Source organism: Suricata suricatta, chromosome 6, assembly GCF_006229205.1.
Source record: "Suricata suricatta isolate VVHF042 chromosome 6, meerkat_22Aug2017_6uvM2_HiC, whole genome shotgun sequence".
In the NCBI taxonomy this organism is placed as follows: domain Eukaryota; kingdom Metazoa; phylum Chordata; class Mammalia; order Carnivora; family Herpestidae; genus Suricata; species Suricata suricatta.
This window is the reverse complement of record NC_043705.1, coordinates 145,684,675-145,696,858: the sequence shown is the minus strand read 5'-3', so window position 1 is coordinate 145,696,858 and position 12,184 is coordinate 145,684,675. Positions and strand designations below refer to the sequence as shown.

The 12,184-nt window shown below is 55.5% G+C and overlaps 1 pseudogene; it reads right to left on the bottom strand.

Moving 5' to 3' along the window:
- Nucleotides 1-1,025: 1,025 nt before the first annotated feature.
- On the bottom strand, nt 1,026-1,177 carry LOC115295017 (annotated as a pseudogene).
- Nucleotides 1,178-12,184: the final 11,007 nt, after the last annotated feature.

Below are 12,184 nucleotides of genomic sequence, written 5' to 3'. Positions count from 1 at the left end.
TGCCCCCATGGCATGAACTCTAGAATATTCTCTGCACTGAACTCAACACATTTCCTTTAGACGGATCCTTAGACAGCATCGTGGCTTGGATTTCACAGGGTCGGAGTTCTCCATTGCTGAGCATTGTGGGATTGCAGGAGGCCGGTCAAGTTCGGTTAAGAACATTCCTTCCCTCTTCACGTCTGTAAAGAGTCCGGGCGCCCCTTCTTCTAAAACTCTTTCCACACACTGTGACAGCGACTCCCTGTTCCTAGTCCCAGCACCTTCCTCTGCTGAGAGTCAGAGACACAAAGCCCTCGGTTCGGCCACGATTCCGTGACTCCTGCGCCCACAGCTCCTGCCTGGCCCAGCCGTTTGTCCTGGCTTAGCCGCTGTCCGAGTTCCCTTCACTCCGCCTTTCAAATGCGGCCAGATTACCCCCAGACACAAAACGGAGGGTGCTGCCTTCCGCCTAACACAGTGACCCTGCAAACTGGCCACACAGCAGGTCTGCCTTCCACCCGCACCCATCCCACCAGGCTCCAGGTCTCACCTCCACACAGGCCCCAAGCGGACACCTGGCTGGCTATCACCACCTGAGGGTGTAGAAATGTCCACACTGGTTCCCAAGTCCAAGCCCCAACTCCGCAGGCTTCTACATCCCAAATGAACCTGAAACACACACTCACTGGTATACGCCTGTCACTCTGCACAGCTCAAGGGGGACAGGTGTTCCTTTCAGGACCTGCCAGTGACGCACGGGCTGGCACTTATGAGCAGACTGGTGGACCCGGCAGTGCACTCACCACTTAGGCCGCCCCTTCACATTACGTAAATGACGGGTGACACAGGAATGTTAAACTATGTGCAGAGTGTGGGCTGGCGTCCGTCCCTTAGAGTTCTGTGTAGTCCCCGAGTCTGTGAGGCTGTCTGCATTCATGATGATGGCTCTGGCATTTACTGTGTATTTTTATTACATATATGATGCAGATTTATAGAAAGCTGATTTTGAATAACACTGTCAGAATCATTATATTAAATAGTAAACTGTATTTAAAGCAGTAATTCATAATGAAAACTAGAAACCAATATATAGTTGATATGGTTACATTTTGAACATATGATATTGATTTTCAATTAGCAATAATTGTGCCTCGGATAAACCTCATTGGCTACGATTCTGCCACTGCACAAAGCTTGATATTGATCTTAAGACTTAGTATATAATAAAAAAATACCATAGAAGATCACATATCTATTTAAGATTTACTTTACATGGCGACGGCGTATTTGCTACATAACAGGAGGGAATGAGAAATCAGTTCCCCAGCCGTGGAAACACCACCTACAAAGTTGTCCCACTACCTGTGTGCAAGTCAAGACACGTGTGAGCAGTCCACACCTCGCACAAAGAACTCTCCTCTGGCCGAGCCCAGCTCCTTGAGCCCCCGGAGCCCGAGATCCTGTTTTCACTGTCACGTACCTAGTCCACAGGCCCCAGTGGGTAGTCGGCCTGCATCCAGAGTAGATCTCCGATGACCTGGACAGATCGTGCGTCCGGTATGTGCACCACCCGCACTCAGAGCACAGGTTAGCTGTGGGCCCGTCAAGGAGGCAGCCTGCCCAAAAGGAAGAACCTTTGACTCATCCGAGTCCAGATCCTTCTACATCGACTGTTTACAGACTAGGGCAGCGCCATGTTCCTCAAAACACCCAGGTCACCCACGTGGTGCCCTGTGTTCTCCCTGTGAGTCCAACCCGGTCAGGGTCTCACCAGGGAAGGAAGCGTGGCCGAGCAGCAGGCGGACAGACACCGTGGAGCACGCAGAAGCGACACTCGCCGGGGAGCTGTGGCTGCCCGGCCTCCATGGTCAGTCCACCTGCTCTGTGGGCACCACCCATTCTCCACCTGACTGTCTGTGTTTAACTCTATATTCAGATGTCAAAATTTCTGGATTTCTCCAGATAAGTAACCATGTTCTGTGGTTATTGTGGAAAGAGTCGGCACCGCCTTGTGACTCTGGAAAACCACGTAAAGACTCCATGGCCAAGGTGCCAAGTTAGAGCATCCTGAACAGGGACATACATAGTCTGGGTATGTTTTCTCATCTGCAAACAGATGTGATGAGGGGCTGAAATCAGGAGACACGGGAAGCACGTAAGTAAAGACATCTCACAAATGATGGCCACCATACAGAAAACACAACCTGGGTCAAAGTTGCCCGAATATGTAAATACCCAATTCTTTAGTGACTGTGAAAACGTCTGGAATGTCAGCGCTCCAGTGTGACAGCTTCATATTCTTGGCATGTTTCACATGAGTTTCTCATGCTAGGCTGCCCCCCGCCCCCGACGGTAGCACAAATGGTGATGGGTGGGCCACGTGTGTTCTGATGCTGGCGGTCACAAGGCAAGGCAGCGGGAAGCCCGCACAGACCAACCTCCTACCCTGCCGTGCAGGCCACTGTCACTGGGCTCAGGGAGAATCTGTGCCTCAGTGGTCCCCAGAGCAGGATATGGCCACGGCAGGGTAGAGCGGCGGTGACACAGGACCATGTGACGCACCCAAGAAATCCCAGATCATGTTACGTTTGCTGTTTTTAAGGAAATATAAACATCTCTAACACATGCGGGCTAATTTCATCCACTAGGGCTCATTTTTGTTCGTGCTTGGACACTGAGGTCAAGGGAGGGTTTATCTAGAAAATGCCATCCACGTGGAGCTCTGGATTGGGTGAAGGAGGTGCGAGCAAAACTAAAGCACGCCAGGCAAGGCCGCTCCGGAGTGAGGGCTGCTGGTTCAGGGGACGGCTTCTCGGGTGGCCTTGCCGACGGCTGAGTCCCCAGTGGTGACGCAGAGCGAGGACCCGCCCAGCCAGGGGAGGACGCGGGTAACCTGCTGCCACGCCCCTCCTCTGCCGGCACTACCAGACCCAGACTCCCCGCCGCCCTCACAGGGCAGGCCCCCGCTCCGCCCTCTCCTTCGGCACCTTCTAAGCAGGCAAAGCGCTAGATTTCCAAGCCCTCGACAGATGCAGAAGATCAGTCGATGATACCGGAAATGTCAGAGGGTCACTAACAGCCCTCACTCAGTCAGCCTGAGGTCTGCTTTGCGAGTTTCAATTAGTGTTTCAGTTTTCAATATCATTTAAAGCAAAAACGAGAAAAATGAAAGTAACGTCGAGGAAGGAGGAAGCCAAAGAACCTAGAACATTCTGAAACAGTGAAGCAGACCCAGAAGTGGAGGGAGCTGGGAAAGCCCCAGAGGACGACGCCCGGGAGGGAGCAAGGCAACAGGTGCCAGAGGCGGGAGCTGTTCGCCGGCCGCGCAGGGACAGTCCCCGTGTTACCCGCGCTCTCTCCTCCGGGGTTGATAGTGTATTTGCATCAAAATAATTAACTCTGGGAAATGTTTGGTTCAGTTGTGCTACCTTCACTTAACCCTCCCCCGCCCCCCATGGCCTCTGTGTGCAGTCAATTAACGCACGCCGTCTGCCATTTCCCAATGATTGAACAACTGCTCAGACCTCGTTTTGGAAGGCGGTTATGAACATTAGATCGAACCACCAAAACACCCAGCCTGTATTTGAGACATAAGTAGGGGCCTCTTTCCCACGGCTCAAACAAAGACCTATTCCAGCGTCTTCATTAGTAAAGACGTAAGCAGCCTTGTCAACCATGCAAACTTGTCTCTGGTAAAAACGATCCACTTCCTAGTGGACGTCGCTGACCCAGGGCCGAAAGCGCCGAGGACGGTGTGACCAGGCCGTTTCTCCATCCACAGCTCGCAAAAGCCGTGGAACCGAGACTGGGAGTCACTGGGTGTCAGAAAACTCAGGGAGTGTAAAAATAAAGTCTCGAGTGAACTGGGGGAGAAGTACATTCCTTTTGATTGTTGTCTCTTCCTTTCCAAAGTTCTCAGAAAACGGCTGTATCTTTCAGAGTCTCTCAAGGATTTTTAGATAAAAAGCGAGGTTTTATCTTTGCATATGTCTATGAGCAGCGAAAAACTCGGGAGACCAAAACCTACAGGCAATTCAAATAAACTAAATCCGATCAAGGTAATATCAATGCCAGAATTAGAAGAAAACCCAGAGAGAATATCAATAACAACATTAAAACAGCAGGTTTCAACTGGAATCAATAGGCAGAATAAACAGAAAAAATTAAGTCACAAAGTGTTAGTAGATAAAAGGCCTCCCCACTCATTAAAATTCTGTTTGTCTTTGTGTCTTTTTATCAATGTACCTATATATCTGTGCACGCGTATCAAAGTTTGTAATGTAAAAGAAGGATGAAATAATCTAATTAATTTCCGGTGTCATTCCACATATTTCTTTCAAGTTAGAGCCGCAATATTAATAATGGTTTGCAGTTTAATAAAATATCTTTATGTCCTATTAACTCCTAGATCAGCTTGTTATAAAAGCCACTTTCTATCAAATAGCTAAACTTCAAACGAGTTTTGCTTTGATCAGAAAAAAAAATCAGGTTCATTCCATTTGTACTGGATAACCTCACGTGGTCTTGGAGAAAGACCATTGTCTCTGGCTGCCGTCGCTCACAGAAAAGGTTCCAATGGGCAAAAGTGGTTTAAAAAGACAGAATATACGGAGGCAGCCAAAGGGCAAGGGAAGGCTTGTTACTATTCCAGAGGCTGAGGGAAACCGGCTTCCGGAAGCATCGAGACCGGGGTAGGAGCTCCCCTCGAAGCGGCTTGGGGACCCTCCCTGGGCAGGGACAGGTCCCTGCCCGCCTGCTGGCATTCCAGGAATACCACCAGCTGAAATTCCAAAGTCCTCCCTCTCCTTCCTTTCCTTTCTGGAGCTCAAGTCCTGCCCGCTGACAGAGGGGCGAACTGTGTGGTTTTGTCAGGTTGGCAAAGACTCTAAACGGCGTTGCCTCGGTGCGCGAGGCCGATGCTGATCTTCGGTGACTCGGCCCAGAGCGTGGTCGGTGCCTCCGGTCCCCACCGCCCGCTGGAGCCCCCTGCCGCTCTCCGTCCCGACCACCTCTGCCCTGGCTGGTGGCACGGCCCGGGGTGATTCCGTGAGCGTGAACCGCCGACGCCGAGAGGTAAGTTCTCAGGTGACCCTGCGCCGGCCTCCTCCGCGTGGCAGCTGAGAGAGGGCTGCAGGGGAGGCAGGCACCGCGTTAGGACTTCATGTATTTGAGGTCTTTTCCCAAACACCCTTGTTTTCCTGGGAACAACTCTGAATGGCCAGGGGGACTGGGGACACAAATATGGAGGGGTCCCCCCGGAGCCCCAGCCTCACCGAAGGAGACCAGCGCCGTGGTGACCACCATCCGCCCCTGCCTTCCGCCGGCCTCCCTGTCCGGCCTCTCCCCTGCAGGCGCACGGCGGTGTTCACAGGGAGGCCTCGGGAAGGCAGCGTGCACACTCTGTGCGGGTGCATTCCTCCAGGAACTGTCCTGTCACAGACGTCCGCCGGGACCAGAGAGGGGCACGAGGAGGGTGGGCTGCAGGCTGGGATCGGAGGAGACAGACCACCCGGGCGGGTCCCTTGGAGAGGAGGCAGCGCACCTGCTGTGTCCCCCAGCTTCCTCCCGGTGGTTCCCAGCCCTGAGCCTGGCGCCCGGGCTCGTTGGAGGAGTGGATCGCCAGGGTGCACCCAGGGCGCGCTGGGTCATCCCCAGAGCTTCTCCTAACTCTTGGTAGTTAGCTCTGTGCGTGTGCCGAGGTCCTGCCGTGTGGACCACGGAGGGCACAGTTAGGGCTGGTGCTTTCTTTTGGGGAGGAACAATTAGAGGGAAGTGAGGCCGGACCCTCCAGCTGCATGCGGGCCCTGCTGGGCACCTGGTGGGCCTCCCTGGGGGCCCCCGGGTGACCCACGGGAGGCTGAGCCGCCGGAGGCACGGCCCTGCCCCCTCCTCCGGTATCCCCGGCCCGGCCCTTCGGGTCCACACGTGGTGCCCCCTTGCAGTCAGAAGGGAGTTCAGATCTCCCGAGATTTGATGGCCGAACTCACCCCAAACTCCCGAGAGGGAAAGTCGGCCACATACCGTGAGTGAGGTGAGTCCCCAGGAGAGGAGGGCGAGGCGGGTCATGAAAACGTTCGTCTGGAAAAGGATCCTGGAGAAGGCGGAGGGTCGGGATGGCTGGGGGGCAGCAGGGAGGGTGGGGACCGCAGGGCGCAGGGGGCCGGTGCGTCCTTTCATTTGTTACAGTTTTGTAATCGCGTCCCCTGAAGCTTAATCTCAGAGCCGGTCCTCCCAGACCCTGGTGATCAGAGTCCCCTGACTAGAGGCTCGGAGCCAGCCAGCCACCACCACGCCCCTCTGCCCGCCTGGCACTGGGCACGCTTCTGGGCCCTTCCAGACCCGCCGCCCGCTGGCTTTGGGCAGGAAGTACGGTCAGGCCACGTCCAGGCTCCCTTTATGTGTTAAATTTGTTCTGTAAACGTTATCAACCTTTCATCCAAGGTGCCCCTTCCTTGGCATTTCCTCCAAGTTTTTCATCCTGATATTTCTGTGGAAAAAACCCTACCAGTTTGTCACAGCCCCTGAAAGTCACCTCTGAAACGGCGGATGTAAGGGGATCGATGGAGGTACAGGATAAACGTGAGGAACAGGGGCACAGAGAAGTTAGACTCTTATACCATCATATCAACAGAAATGTGTGTGTGTCATTTTTAAATACTTTTCCACACGTGGCTCAGTTGTTTTTTTTTAACTCATGGGGTCTACACAGTGGTTCTTGATGGTGGTGACTGGGCATCAGGACAAGTGTCTGGGGGCATCTTGACTGTCACAGCTGGGGGCCTACTGTCACCCATGGGTGGAATCCAGGGACACTGCAGGGGTGCTGAGGTGCGAGGGGCCACCTTCTCACAAAGGATTAAACGCCCGACAAGCCGATGGTGCTGGAGGGAGACTGTGGAACCCAAGCGCTGGTGGTTGTGAAGGGAAGGGCGGAAGGCAGGAGTGCCCATGAGACCCCGACCAGCACGACCCACCCACCCAGCCTCCGCCCCTCCCTCCCGGCTCGACCGCAGGGGCTGCCTCTGTGCTCCGCTTGTGGGTCCCTCTCAGGCGCCCCTGCGTGTCCTCCAAGCACAGTGGTTCACACAGGGACCCCAGCTCCCTCCCTAGAGTGCGTGGGCACCTGGCCTCACCCGGGACCACCAGGGACCCGCTGCTGAGATGCGCCTGCAGCCCCCCATCCAGACGACTGTGTACGTGAGGACTGCGGTCAACAACTCACTTGGGAACTGAGTTCTGTCTCGAGTCTTCAGGAGCTGGCGGGTCCAGATCACCTCGTCTTGCACACGGGGAGACCGAGGGCCGGGGAGCGGCCTCCTGCTTCCCAGTCACAGATGCGGGGCCGCAGCAGCAGGCGGTGTGCACATCCAGACCCTTCCTCCCTCAGGCCTCTGTTGCTGGTTTTCTTCAGAAAGGATCTAATATCACTTTTGAATCAGGACTAGAATCCCATCCGTCCTACAGCAAACTGACACTGCACTGGAAATTGTGTGTCCCGATGTGGATGGCTTGGAGAGACTTCTGTTTACTCCAGCAGCAGTAAGACAAAATTCTGATCAGCTTCTCCGAATGGTGCTGAAAACGCTTCCTAATGCTGGTGGGCAGCAGGGGACTGGATGACCCCCGTCCGGTCATCGAAGCGACTTTACAACTTTCCACGAAAATCGTTTTGTGTCTTTGGTCGCCTCCCTTGTCACCACTTCGTGAAGCTGGGCACTGCAGGCCTGACATCGGTCACAGCCTGCCCGCCCCCGGCCAGAGGCGCCTTATCTCCAGCCAGATCCGAGTGACATAACCCGGCGTGCCTGAGCTCAGTTCCAAAGAAAACTGAACCCGCTTGGGTGTAGCGATCTGAGTCGAATTCTGCACATGACAAAAATTAACTAAAGGAAGTGCCGTCAAAAAGAAAACAGTGGTAAAGACTTTCAAAACACAGGTTTCCCAACACCGTAGCGATAAAATGAAATTGAGCCCTCGTTCCGAGGCTTTATCTTCTGCATGACTGTGCGATGCCAGTGCTCAGCTCCTGGCTGGGGACACGGCACCCAGAGCCCAGCGTGCCTGTCCCGGGAAGAGATCTACTCGGGGGGACACATGGCCATGTCCCTTGAGCATCGGGAACTCCTGAGTCACCTGACTGTTGCCCCCTCTGGTGGCTTCTCAGATGTGCTCACGATCGTCCTGGGCCGAGAGGGACTCTGGATGGGGACATCTGAAGGCACTGCCACCATCCTATCCTAATGGGATCCTGAGAACACAGACACCCCCGGGCCTGAGCACCCAGTGTGACCCTCTGCAAGGAGGGCGAGGCCAGCCCAGCCTGCACCGGAGTCACAGAGCAGCAAAGGCTGCTGCGATCTCTCCGAATCCGATCTCTCCAGGAAACGCCTGCTCACATGTAGCGTGCACCTCGGAACACACTTCATCCACAATGATGAGGAAGAGAACATAGTGCGATTTTCTAAAAATATGCACGAAACGTATACGCATCTCTCTTCTAATCCACACGCAGAGACTTCACGATGTCTTAGTTTATGGTAGAACATCCCCCCCCCCACACAAAGGCATCTCCGTGTGGCCCTCAAGCAGGATCAGGGTTGCAGAGCGAGGGGTGGACACCATGAGGGGCCTACCGTCCATGAGAGCCCCAAACTGGAGGCCGCTCCTGCCTGACCGGCCTCATGCTGTTTGGGTTTCTAAGAATCTACTTATCTGCGTCTCATATAGACTCAAGAGAGAAATATTCCCAAGTTCTTTAAGAAGCAAGCATTGTGCAGGCCGACAGGTGGGCGAAGGCCTCGGCTCACACGCTCGGCCGGGCTCTCCGAGTCCCTGTCGCAGGTCCAGGACCAGGATCAGCGACCTGGTGCTGCAGCAGCACAAGTGGGGGACGGAGTCCATGAAGGGGGCGGAGTCCGAGAAGGGGGCGGAGTCCAGGAAGGGGACGGGTGCAGCCCCCCCCCCCCCAAACCAGCCTGCCTCCTACAGGAGAGGTGGATGTGAAGCGAGGACAGACACAGGCCCGGGCCCCTGTCCTGTGGTCCCTGGGCTCCGCAAGTCGGGGGCCCAGGGCCCCAAGCACTCGGGCATTTCAGGACTGGGAGGGCAGGAGTCTTCACGCCAAGGGTGGCCTGGTGAAGGAGGATTTGGGCTTGAGATGCTCCAGTCTGTACCAAGAACGAGTCTCGAGAGGTCAAAGTCCATCTTGATAAGGGGTGGATTTTTCTGGAAAGTCGGAGAAAAATGCACTCAGCCATTGGTTCTGGTTTGAAGATCTGTGGAAACATCTTCCACGTTGGTGAACATTTATATCGTCCCCCGTGCCGGGGGCATTGACCATTTGACAAGAAATTCGTTGTTAATGCAGCAGGAAAAGGGTTAAAGAATTAAAATTCATGACTTGATCATTAGTGAGTTAACAACACCCTCCAAACAAAATGGCATCCAAGACAAGGAGGTCTTCAGTCAGAACAAACGACTTTCTCCAACCTGGCCTTGACCTTCTTCACAAAAACCCTAACACCTGCTACTAAACTACTTAACTTCAGGGGCGCATGGACCACGCATCCAACTCTTCATGTCGGCTCAGGTCCATGATCTCGTGGTTGGTGAATCTGAGCCCCACACAGGCCTCGGAGTGGGCGGTGCAGAGCCTGCTTGGGATTCTCTCTCTCATTCTCTCTCTGCCCCTCCCCGGCTGGCACACACACGTGCATGGGTGTCTACTCTCTCTCTCTCAAAAATACATAAATAAATAAATAAATAAACACTTTTTAAAAAAGAAAAATGCTCTTAAAATATACTTAAAATTTTTTTAATGTTTGTTTTTTTTGAGAGAGAGAGAAACAGAGTGCAAGTGGGAGGAGGGGCAGAGAGAGAGGGAGACACAGAATCCGAAGCAGCCTCCAGGCTCTGAGCTGTCAGCGCAGAGCCTGATGCGGGCACAGACTCACCAACCATGAGATCATGACCTGAGCCCAAGTCAGACGCTTAACGGACTAAACCACGCCCCCAGACGTGTATTTAACTTTCGTCTCCTATTGAACTTGAATGTGTTTAGTGTTGTGATGTGCAGAGAAATCCCCCCACGTTCTGAGCTCTCCTGGTCTTCCTCTGCTTCCAGAAGTTTCCAGGACTGCAGCCTGGAATCCCTGCTGTCCCAGCAGGAGGCCCCGCTTGTCACCTGAGCCCCTCCCTGCCCCTCCCAGAGGCCCTCAGGCCAGTGACCTCACGGAGCCTCCCAGCCTGCATGGAGGGGCGCCTCCATCCCGCCCAGTCCAGGAGGGGCCTTGGAGCCAGGCTCCTCCCACACCAGTGCCAGGAGGGGCTCCGCACCGCAGGGGCCCCACCAGCCTCCGGAAGGGGTGGAGCCGAGCCTGGATCTCAGGCGGCACACCGGCCTGCGGTCTGCGGGTTCCCCCCTCGCACGGGATCCCCATCCTTCCAGAGAGCAGAGAACGCCCGCGATCTCTCCGATGTGTCAAGGGTCAAGGCCTCTGGCTGCCAATCGTGGGACCGCACCTGAGACCCGGATCACGTTTAACGGGGTGGGAGGACTCAGACCCGGAGAAGCCGAAGCCCGGCTCCGTGGAGCATTTGAGGACACTGGCGCGCGCACCTGTTACCCGACCAGGAGGCTGCAGGGACAAGTCCTCACCCAGCCCGCTGCATGGGCCCTAACACACGCCCCGCCCCCACCCTCACCCCTTGCCCTGGCCCCACAGCCTTGGCCAGAGGCCCCAAGCATCAGCTCTCGAGGCCACTGTCCTTCCTCCAGATTGCCCCCAGGCCATGAGACTTAGAGCGCTGTGGCGCTGCTCCCGTGGAATTCCTCTGCTAAGTGGCTGTGTAGCCACTTTGGTAATGTGGCACTGGCTCCAAGGACAGAGTCTTGAGAACCTCAGAGGGGGCGTACCCCACACCTCTCCTTGACCCCACGGCAGACGTCACCCAGGGCGCAGCCTCGTGACCCGCCTGCCGGCCAGCAAAGGGCCCAGCACCCTGATGTCCGTCCTCACCCCAAACGGAGGACAGCCCCTCCGGCTCCAGGAAGCCTCTGCAGTCAGCTCAGAAACTGGGCCAAGGGGCTTGTGGCCTTGAGCAAGATGTCCTACCCGAGCTCTGTGGACCCACTGACCAGGGAGCCATCCCCAAGGGGAGTCAGGCTCCCCGAGAAACCCCATTTCTTTGGAGGGGGACCCCTCCCAGGACTGGACCGAAGGGGACAGGACGGAAGGCTGCCAGGGCGTGAGGGGCGGGTCAGCAGCGCGCTGTCGCCACCAGACGCTTTGGGGGCTTCTGATAAGGGGCTTCTCACAGGATCCTGCAGCTCCCAGGCTCCGTCCACGCTCAAAGGAGGCTCAGTTGCGGTCTGTCGTTGGTCTACTGAGGTGGGGTGTGAGGGTAGAGATGGGGTGCACTCACACGGGGGCCCGTGCCCCAGCCCTTCCGCAGGTCCCTGTCCACATCGCCTGGAAGCTGGGCTGGGGGTCCCCCAACTCGGCGTCTGGGCCTAGTCGGTGCCCGGCACACAGTGGCACTCACTGAGGCCCAGGGAGGGTAGGCGGGGGCTGGGGTAGGGAACCGGTGGGAACCTCAAGTCTGCAGATAAATGCCAATAAATATGCAAATGACAAATCTAGAAATGCCCTCCTTGGTTTCCAATTCAATCCCAGTAACCAAGGGGGTAAATCTCTATAAATTATAGTGGAGTGTGACTTGTAAATAACATTTTTCTGACATCCCTAAAGCATTGCTGTATCTTTGGAGTTTATAAATTGTTGATGTAAATGAGTTTATATAACCATTTTGTCGTTAATAAGAATAATACGCCGGGCAGTACTGGGAATCAGGTGTGCTTACCCGTGCACGAACGCGGCCGGTGTGGGTGCGGAAAGGCCGGGTTATAATTCGGTTGTGCCTGCGCCGCTGGGAGCCGAGCACCTGAGGTCTGCAGGGGGGATGACCCGGCGGAGAGCAGGCAGGTGACGCCCTTGTCCCTGCACCCCTGCGTGCCTCTGCCTGAGTCACCAGGAGGGCGGTGGCAGAACTGTGGATACAGAGCCCCCCACCCCTCGCCCCAAGCTCCGGACGCTGGGCTGGGCATAACAAACCCTCACAGGTGCCTGCTCTCAGAGGGGCCAGAACCGGTGGAGTCACAGCCACCCGCCCGGGGAGAGGAAACGCGGCTCCATGAGCCAGG